Source organism: Oncorhynchus masou, chromosome 25 (assembly GCF_036934945.1).
Source record: "Oncorhynchus masou masou isolate Uvic2021 chromosome 25, UVic_Omas_1.1, whole genome shotgun sequence".
Lineage (NCBI taxonomy): Eukaryota > Metazoa > Chordata > Actinopteri > Salmoniformes > Salmonidae > Oncorhynchus > Oncorhynchus masou.
In genome coordinates this window covers 10,125,968-10,135,205 of record NC_088236.1, presented here as the reverse complement: position 1 = coordinate 10,135,205, position 9,238 = coordinate 10,125,968, and the positions used below count along the sequence as shown (strand labels likewise).

The window sequence follows — 9,238 nt, the reverse complement described above, 5'->3', positions numbered from 1 at the left end:
GCACACACACCTCTGGTTCAACTGATATTTATTTAGCTCTTCCCAGCCTGAGGTAGGAAGGTGTAGGCTGCTATGCTGGCCTGGAACAACGACTTTCACCTCTCTAAAACCGGAATGGTTTTGGTAAACACTGCTTTTAAGATAAAATATTTTTGGTGACCACTCGTTTTGAGTGGAGGCTGAATGAGGGCCACTGCCAAGTCAGGCCCAATCGTAGAGTTTTTAAAATGTAGGCCTAATATTATATTTGGCGCAATCTTTTTCCTTCTATAGGAAAACAAGGGGTACTGTTGTAGCCTACTCAGTCTGCTACGCCCTCTTGTGGCAGAAAAAAAAGTCTTTCCACTTTTCTCCAATATGGCAAGGAACGCCCACCAGGAACGCCCACCAGAAACGGCCTAGAGAGAGTCTGCAGTCACACATTTTCTATTTTCGCGCGCTAATCTCATCCGTTACTAATCCAAACTAGTAACGTCGACGTGGCCCGCGAGCTAGATGTAAATATTGACGAATTGGAAATTTATCACACATGTTATGGAGACAAGTTGCTTCTCTGATATCGACAATGACTCGGCGTCAATTGTTGGTGATTCTGAAGGAGAAGAAGAAACAAATCTTTACCTGGACAGGTTTGGACACATTTATCTTGGTAGCTAAACTAGCTACCGACACTTTTAGCTAACAAACGTTGGTTGGATAACTTCGAGCAAACCCTGGTTCTCGCTACTTACCACAGCCACAAAGTAAAACATGGAAACATACAAATCCATGAACATAATTTTTTTTTTGCATAAGGTTAGCAGTATGGTTAATGTTAGGGTTAGGTTTGAAGTCAGACTTTTAGAAAATAAATAGGCGGGATTTAGCCATAAATATTCTTTTGTGGCTGTGTTAACTATTGACGACCCAGTTCTCCAGCCGAATTCACACTTTTCGTGGATGAAATAGCTGGCTAAAGTATTGTTATGAAATGTTTTCTCTTGTGCCAAAATGAAAAGCTGTGCGACTGCTAGGTCGGCTATGGCTGGTTAGCAGCTAGCCACTATTTAGCTAGCTGACATTAATTACTTTCTTCCTGTTGTTTTTTACAGATTGATGCTTGCAGATTTGCTAGACTCGCCCTACTCATATAATTTATCCACACCACACACCATCAATGGCTGTACAGACGGTAGGTTGGCCCTTCCATCAATGCCTCTGACTGCCATATCTTTGACACTGCTCACCGTTTCTGTTGTAATATAATCGTTTCTGATGTGATACCCTGTCTGTCCGCTAGGGTTTTCTCCTCAGATAGCGATGTTGACTTGTAGACGTTTGGATGGCTTGGACCAAGTGCGTCTCACACCTGAAAAGGTAACTTGTGCAACAGTAGCTCTCAAAAACCTTTTTTTACGCCTTAGGTTGGGTTTTCAGAGAAGAAAACCCATGGTTGGCTCCATGTGAACTACAATTCCCAGTGCTGTATTTTTAATGTTTAGAAACGTCAATCATTACTTTCAAACATGTTTTTAAAACGTATGGTGATATGCCCCTCATTCATATCAGCAAGAAATAATCTTTCAAATAGAAAATATACACTTACTGTGGCAGTTTTTTACAGTTACACAAGCTGTGTGTGCCTCCAGTTGACAAACTACACTTTCTCCCCAGCTAGCTTACACACAGGTACGGAGTACGCTAGATAGCTAATTAGCACAGATGTCTGTCTGCCATAAAAAAAGCGATATAACATGGAGAGAACCCTAACCCTGTATAAATATGTGTAGTAATTTGAACCTTTTGTTTTTTTGAAAATAATTTTCTCGCTGATATTAAAAGATACATTCATTATGTCCCCCCCCCCCAAAAAAAAAAAACGTTTCGCAAGAGATACGTTTTAACGTCCAGAACGAGCGTCTGGGATCTTAACAAAACTCCTCTGACCAGAAGATACCTATCGTCAATAGGCACTAAAGCAGTTAGTGTTTGTAACCACGTTTCCATCCACAGTTTTTATGTGAGTAAAGTCATACCTTATTTTTAAAAATAGACTTGACATATGTGATGGAAGCAGGAAGTTTTTTTTATATAAGTACAATTTTAGAAATGGCAACAGATAATTTGTTAGTTCGACATTGGAACTTATTGCGTCAGCGGAAACATTTATGGGGGAATTTGGAGTGGAAATGCCTTTATGCACAAATATTGATATAAGAACCATCATATCGAGGCAAACTTTGAGTCACGCGATGATATGGTGTGTGGTCCTCCCACTGTGACTCGGGAAAGCGCGCAGTTTAATAGGCTACAAACCGCTGCGCCACTCCAATGCACTGTATCTCAGTGCTTGAGGCGTCACTACAGACACCCTGGTTCGAGTCCGGCTGTGATTGGGAGTCCCATAGGGCGGCGCACAATTGGCCCAGAGTCGTTCGGGTGTGGCCGGTGTAGGCCGTCATGATAAGTAAGAATTTGTTCTTAACCGAGTTGCCTTGTCTCTATGGGGGTGCCACCGGGTTAAATTCTCTGTATATATTAATGATGTCGCTCTTGCTGCTGGTGATTCTCTGATCCACTTCTACGCAGACGACACCATTCTGTATACATCTGGCCATTCTTTGGACACTTGTGTTAACCAACCTCCAGACAAGCTTCATTGCCATACAACTCTCCTTCTGTGGCCTCCAACTGCTCTTAAATGCTATTAAAACTAAGTGCATGCTCTTCAACCGATTGCTGCCCGCACCCTCCCGCCCGACTAGCATCACTACTCTGGACTAGAGGTCGACCGATTAATCAGAATGGCCGATTAATTAGGGTCGATTTCAAGTGTTCATAACAATCAGTATTTTTGGGCGCCGATTTTGCCGATAATTTTTAAATATTTTTTTATATATACCTTTATTTAACTAGACAAGTCAGTTAAGAGCACATTCTTATTTTCAATGACGGCCTAGGAACGGTGGGATAACTGCCTTGTTCAGGGGCAGAACGACAGATTTTCACCTTGTCAGCTCGGGCGATTCAATCTTGCAACCTTAACTAGTCCAACACTCTAACCACCTGCCTCTCATTGCACACCACGAGGAGCCTGCCTGTTACGCGAATGCAGTAGGAGCCAAGGTAAGTTGCTAGCTAGCATTAAACTTATCTTATAAAAAACAATCAATCAATCATAATCACTAGTTATAACTACACATGGTTGAAGATATTACTAGTTTATCTAGCGTGTCCTGCGTTGCATATAATCGAGGCACTGCTGGGGGATGATTTAACAAAAGCGCATTTGCGAAAAAAGCACAATCGTTGGACGACTGTACCTAACCATAAACGTCAATGTCTTTCTTAAAATCAATACACAGAAGTATATATTTTTAAACCTGCATAAAAGAAATCCAGGTTAACAGGCAATATTAACCAGGTGAAATTGTGTCACTTCTCTTGCGTTCATTGCACGCAGAGTCAGGGTATATTTATTTTGTATTTTATTGTACCTTTATTTAACTAGGCAAGTCAGTTAAGAAAATAATCTTATTTTCAATGATGGCCTAGGAACAGTGGGTTAACAGCCTGTTCAGGGGCAGAAGAACAGATTTGTACCTTGTCAGCTTGGGGATTTGAACTTGCAACCTTTCGGTTACTAGTCCAACACTCTAACCACTAGGCTACCCTGCCGCCCCAGGAGTTTGGGCAGCCTGGCTCATTGCAAACTAATTTTCCATAATTTTACGTAATTATGTCATAACATTGAAGGTTGTGCAATGTAACAAGAATATTTAGACTTCGGGATGCCACCCGTTAGATAAAATACCGAACGGTTCCGTATTTTATTGAAATAATAAACATTTTGTTTTCGAAATGATAGTTTCTGCATTCGACGATATTAATGACCAAAGGCTCGTATTTCTGTGTGTTATTATGTTATAATTAAGTCTATGATTTGATAGAGCTGTCTGACTGAGCGATGGTAGGCAGCAGCAGGCTCGTAAGCATTCATTCAAACAGCACTTTCGTGCATTTTGCCAGAAGCTCTTTGCAAGCACAGTGCTGTTTATGACTTCAAGCCTATCAGCCTAATGACTGGTGTAACCGATGTGAAATGGCTGGCTAGTTAGCGGGATGCGCGCTAATAGCGTTTCAAACATCACTTGCTCTGAGACTTGAAGTAGATTTATTCCCCTTGCTCTGCAAGGGCCGCAGCTTTTGTGGAGCGATGGGTAACGTTGCTTCAAGTGTGGCTGTTGTCAATGTGTTCCTGGTTCGAGTCCAGGTAGGGGTGAGGAGAGGGTTGGAAGCTGTACTGTTACACTGGCAATACTATAATGCCTATAAGAACATCCAAAAGTCAAAGGTATATGAAATACAAATGGTATAGAGATAAATAGTCCTATAAATACTATATTAACTACAACCTTAAACCTCTTACCTTGGAATATTGAAGTCTCATGTTAAAAGGAACCACCAACTTTCATATGTTCTCATGTTCTGAGCAAGAAACTCAAACGTTAGCTATTTTACATAGCACATATTGCACATTTACTTCTCCAACACTTTGTTTTTGCATTATTTAAACTAAATTGAACATGTTTCATTATTTTATTTGAGGCTAAATAGATTTTTATTGATGTATTACTTTAAGTGAAAATAAGTGTTCATTCAGTATTGTTGTAATTGTCATTATTACAAATACTTTTTTTATTTTTAAATCGGCCGATTAATCGGTATCTGCTTTTTTTGGTCCTACAATAATCGGTATCGGCGTTGAAAAATCAGTCGGTTGACCTCTAATCCAGATGACTGTTGTGCCAGAATAATACTATAGTATCTGTGTCTGAAACTTGTCCTCTGAGGATAACTGATGCTGTCTATATGGATGTATGATCTCTGTGGTAACTTGTCCTCAGTATAACTCTGATGCTCTCTATATGGATGTATGATCTCTGTGGTAACTTGTCTTCAGGATACCTCTGATGCTGTCTATAAGGATGTATGATCTCTGTGGTAACTTGTCTTCAGGATAACTCTGATGCTGTCTATATGGATGTATGATCTCTGTGGTAACTTGTCCTCTGAGGATAACTGATGCTGTCTATATGGATGTATGATCTCTGTGGTAACTTGTCTTCAGGATAACTCTGATGCTGTCTATATGGATGTATGATCTCTGTGGTAACTTGTCCTCTGAGGATAACTGATGCTGTCTATATGGATGTATGATCTCTGTGGTAACTTGTCTTCAGGATAACTCTGATGCTGTCTATATGGATGTATGATCTCTGTGGTAACTATCCTCTCAGGATAACTGATGCTGTCTATATGGATGTATGATCTCTGTGGTAACTTGTCCTCAGGATAACTCTGATGCTATTACAAAAAAAAAAAGTCTGATTAATCCGTATTGGCTGTTTTTGGTCCTCCAATAATCGGTATCGGCGTTGAAAAATCATAATCGGTCGACATCTACTCTGGACGGTTCTGACCTAGAATATGTGGACAACTACAAATACCTCGTTGTCTGGTTAGACTGTAAACTCTCCTTCCAGACTCACATTAAGCATCTCCAATCCAAAATGAAATCTAGAATTGGCTTCCTATTTCGCAGCAAAGCATCCTTCACTCATGCTGCCAAACATACCCTTGTAAAACTGACTATCCGACCGATCTTTGATTTTGGCAATGTAATTTAAAAATAGCCTCCAACACTCTGCTCAGCCAACTGGATGTAGTCTTATCACAGTGCCATCCGTTTTGTCACCAAAGCCCCATATACTACCCACCACTGCGACCTGTATGCCCTCGTTGGCTGACCCTCACTTCATATTCGTTGCCAAACCCACTGGCTCCAGGTCATCCCTCCTTATCTCAGCTCACTGATCACCATAACAACACCCACCCGTAGCACGCGCTCCAGCAGGTATATTTCACTGGTCATCCCCAAAGCCAACACTTGCTTTGGCCGCCTTTCCTTCCAGTTCTCTGCTGCCAATGACGGGAACAAATTGCAAAAATCACTGAAGCTGGAGTCTTATATCTCCCTCTCAAACTTTAAGCATCAGCTGTCAGAGCAGCTTATCGATCACTGTACCTGTACACTGCCCATCTGTAAATAGCCCACCCAACTACCTCATCCCCATATTGTTATTTATCCTCTTGCTCTTTTGCACCCCAGTATCTCTACTTGCACATCTATCACTCCAGTGTTAATGCTAAATTGTAATTATTTCACCTCTATGGCCTATTTATTGCCTTACCTCCCAACTCTTCTACATTTGTACACACTGTACATAGATTTTTCTATTGTGTTTTTCACTGTACGTTTGTTTATGTGTAACTGTTTTGTTTTTGTTGCACTGCTTTGCTTTATCTTGGCCAGGTCGCAGTTGTAAATGAGATCTTATTCTCAACTGGCCTAACTACCTGGTTAAATAAAGGTTAAATAATTAAAATAAAAAATTAAATAAAGGTGAAAAAAAAGTTATAAACTTCACAGGGTGGTGAAAGTGCAAGGTGATGAACTTGATACGCCTTTCCAATTAATATCGAGGGTCTTATTCTGGTGACATGATGATCGATGCTTGGCTGCCAATTGACAAATAAAAATAATCTTGCTCTTTTCTCCATGATAATCTCATCATGTTGGCAATACCCACACATTATCTGAGCTGTAGACTATACCCACACAGTATCTGAGCTGTAGACTATACCCACACAGTATCTGAGCTGTAGACTATACCCACACAGTATCTGAGCTGTAGACTATACCCACACAGTATCTGAGCTGTAGGCTATACCCACGCAGTATCTGAGCTGTAGACTATACCCACACAGTATCTGAGCTGTAGACTATACCCCCACAGTATCTGAGCTGTAGACTATACCCACACAGTATCTCATCATGTAGGCTATACCCACACAGTATCTCATCATGTAGGCTATACTCACACAGTATCTCATCATGTAGGCTATACCCACACAGTATCTGAGCTGTAGGCTATACCCACACAGTATCTGAGCTGTAGGCTATACCCACACAGTATCTCATCATGTAGGCTATACCCACACAGTATCTCATCATGTAGGCTATACCCACACAGTATCTCATCATGTAGGCTATACTCACACAGTATCTCATCATGTAGGCTATACCCACACAGTATCTGATCTGTAGGCTATACCCACACGGTATCTCATCATGTAGGCTATACCCACACAGTATCTCATCATGTAGGCTATACCCACACAGTATCTGAGCTGTAGGCTAGAGCGCAAGTGCCAATACCAGAGTGGGCACATTCGCTATATAACTCACATTATTTTGGTAATAAAAATCATTAGTAGAGTGTTAAATGCGATGGGAACCCATTTAACTTGTATTTTTTATTTGGTACATGGGAATTTAACAATATTTCATAATGCGCACACTTTTATCCGCAACAAGTAAATTTGTTGGAAACATCTCTGGGGGGAAAATTTGCATATTTCATTTTTGCGGATTCTAGAATATTCGCATGAAAGTCTGTCGCCAATTGGGTGGGAACCTAGGAAGCAATTGGGTTAGTGCAGCAGTAGTGGTTTTGCACAAAATGAAGTCCCAGCTTACATGTTCTTTTGTCTGATTATTTGTCGGATTCGAATGCGTTTTGAAAATGTTTTCCTTCTGCAGATCCAATCCCCATTTTTGTCAAGGTGTGTATAATCCATTTAGCTACATCATATTCAGTTTTAGTTATCAGTGCATGTTTATGGTTAACTGTGTAACGTTACACTTATCTAATGAGTAAATACCATTCTACTTACTTCCTTGTTGATTACTTACTAATTTTTTCTCCTCAACGCTAGGAGTTCTGGGAATCCAGATGACGAGAAGGGAATGGACGGTGTAATCGCTCAAGGACATGATGGAGGTGTGTGTGTGTTTGTGTGTGAGTGTTCAAGGCTGCCGCGCTAGCAGGCATTTGCACATATTACACTCTGAATGTGTGCCTGCCCTGTCTAGTCCTACTGAAGACTATTCATTTATGGTAGTTTATCACCAGTTGTAGAATGAAGCAACTGCTTTTGGTGGCACTTACAGTATCAATCAATGAATCAATCAAATGTATTTATAAAGCCCTTCTTACATCAGCTGATGTCACAAAGTGCTGTACAGAAACCCAGCCTAAAACAGCAAGCAATGCATGTGTAGAAGCACCAGTCAAAAGTTTGGACACACTTACTCATTCAAGGGTTTTTCTTTAGTTTTACTATTTTCTACATTGTAGAATAATAGTGAAGGCATCAAAACTATGAAATAACACATATGGAATCATGTAGTAATCAGAAAAGTGTTAAACAAATCAAAATTATATGTTATATTTGAGATTCTTCAAAGTAGCCACCTTTTGCCTTGATGACAGCTTTGCACACCTTGAATAACCCTGGAATGAGTAGGTGTGTCCAAAACGTTTGACTGGTACTGTAACCCAATGCCTGCATCCCAAATTTGACCTCATTCCCTATGTAGTACACTCACTTTAACAAAGGGCCTATAGGGGTCAGTGTGCACTATATAGGAAATAGAAATCCATTTGGGATGCAAGCCAATGCAACTTGTCGTGTAGAAGCTCCTGTACACATGCAAGCCAAGGAACAATATAGCTATTATAACTACTATAACTATTATCACTCCTAATGTCTCTAGGATATTATGTTGCTCAATATTGATTTGGGATTATCATTCTCTGATAGCATAACGGGTAAATAATATAATTTATCTTCACCATCATTGCTCGTCTGACACTTTCCAGAGACTCAATCAAAATGGTGTATTTGCTTCCTCCTGGTGGTGCTATTTGGTAAATCAGTATGTGCAAACTACACTGAACAAAAATATAAACACTACGAAGTGTTGGTACTATGCTTCATAAGCTGAAATAAAATATTCCCGAAATGTTCTATACGCACGAAAAGGTTATTTATTAAAAAAAAATACAAAACTCCTTTGCCAAGAAAATCCATCCACCTGACAGATGTGGCTTATCAAGAAGCTGATTAAACAGCATGATCATTACACAGGTGCACCTTGTGCTGTGGACAATAAAAGGCCATTCGAAAATGTGCCGTTTTGTCACGGAACACAATGCCACAGATGTCTCAAGTTGTGAGGGAATGTGCAATTGGCATGCTGACTGCAGGAATGTCCACTAGAGCTGTTGCCAGATAATTGAATGTTCATTTCTCTACCGTAAGCCGCCTTCAACGTTGTTTTAGAGAATTT

The 9,238-nt window shown here is 40.3% G+C and overlaps 1 long non-coding RNA gene across 1 annotated transcript; it reads left to right on the top strand.

Moving 5' to 3' along the window:
* The first annotated feature begins 59 nt into the window (after positions 1-59).
* On the top strand, positions 60-8,149 carry LOC135513494 (uncharacterized). Its single transcript, XR_010451549.1, has 5 exons — positions 60-629; positions 1,092-1,171; positions 1,280-1,356; positions 7,646-7,668; positions 7,822-8,149. It is a non-coding gene; the product is annotated as an uncharacterized LOC135513494 (long non-coding RNA).
* The last annotated feature ends 1,089 nt before the right edge of the window (positions 8,150-9,238 follow it).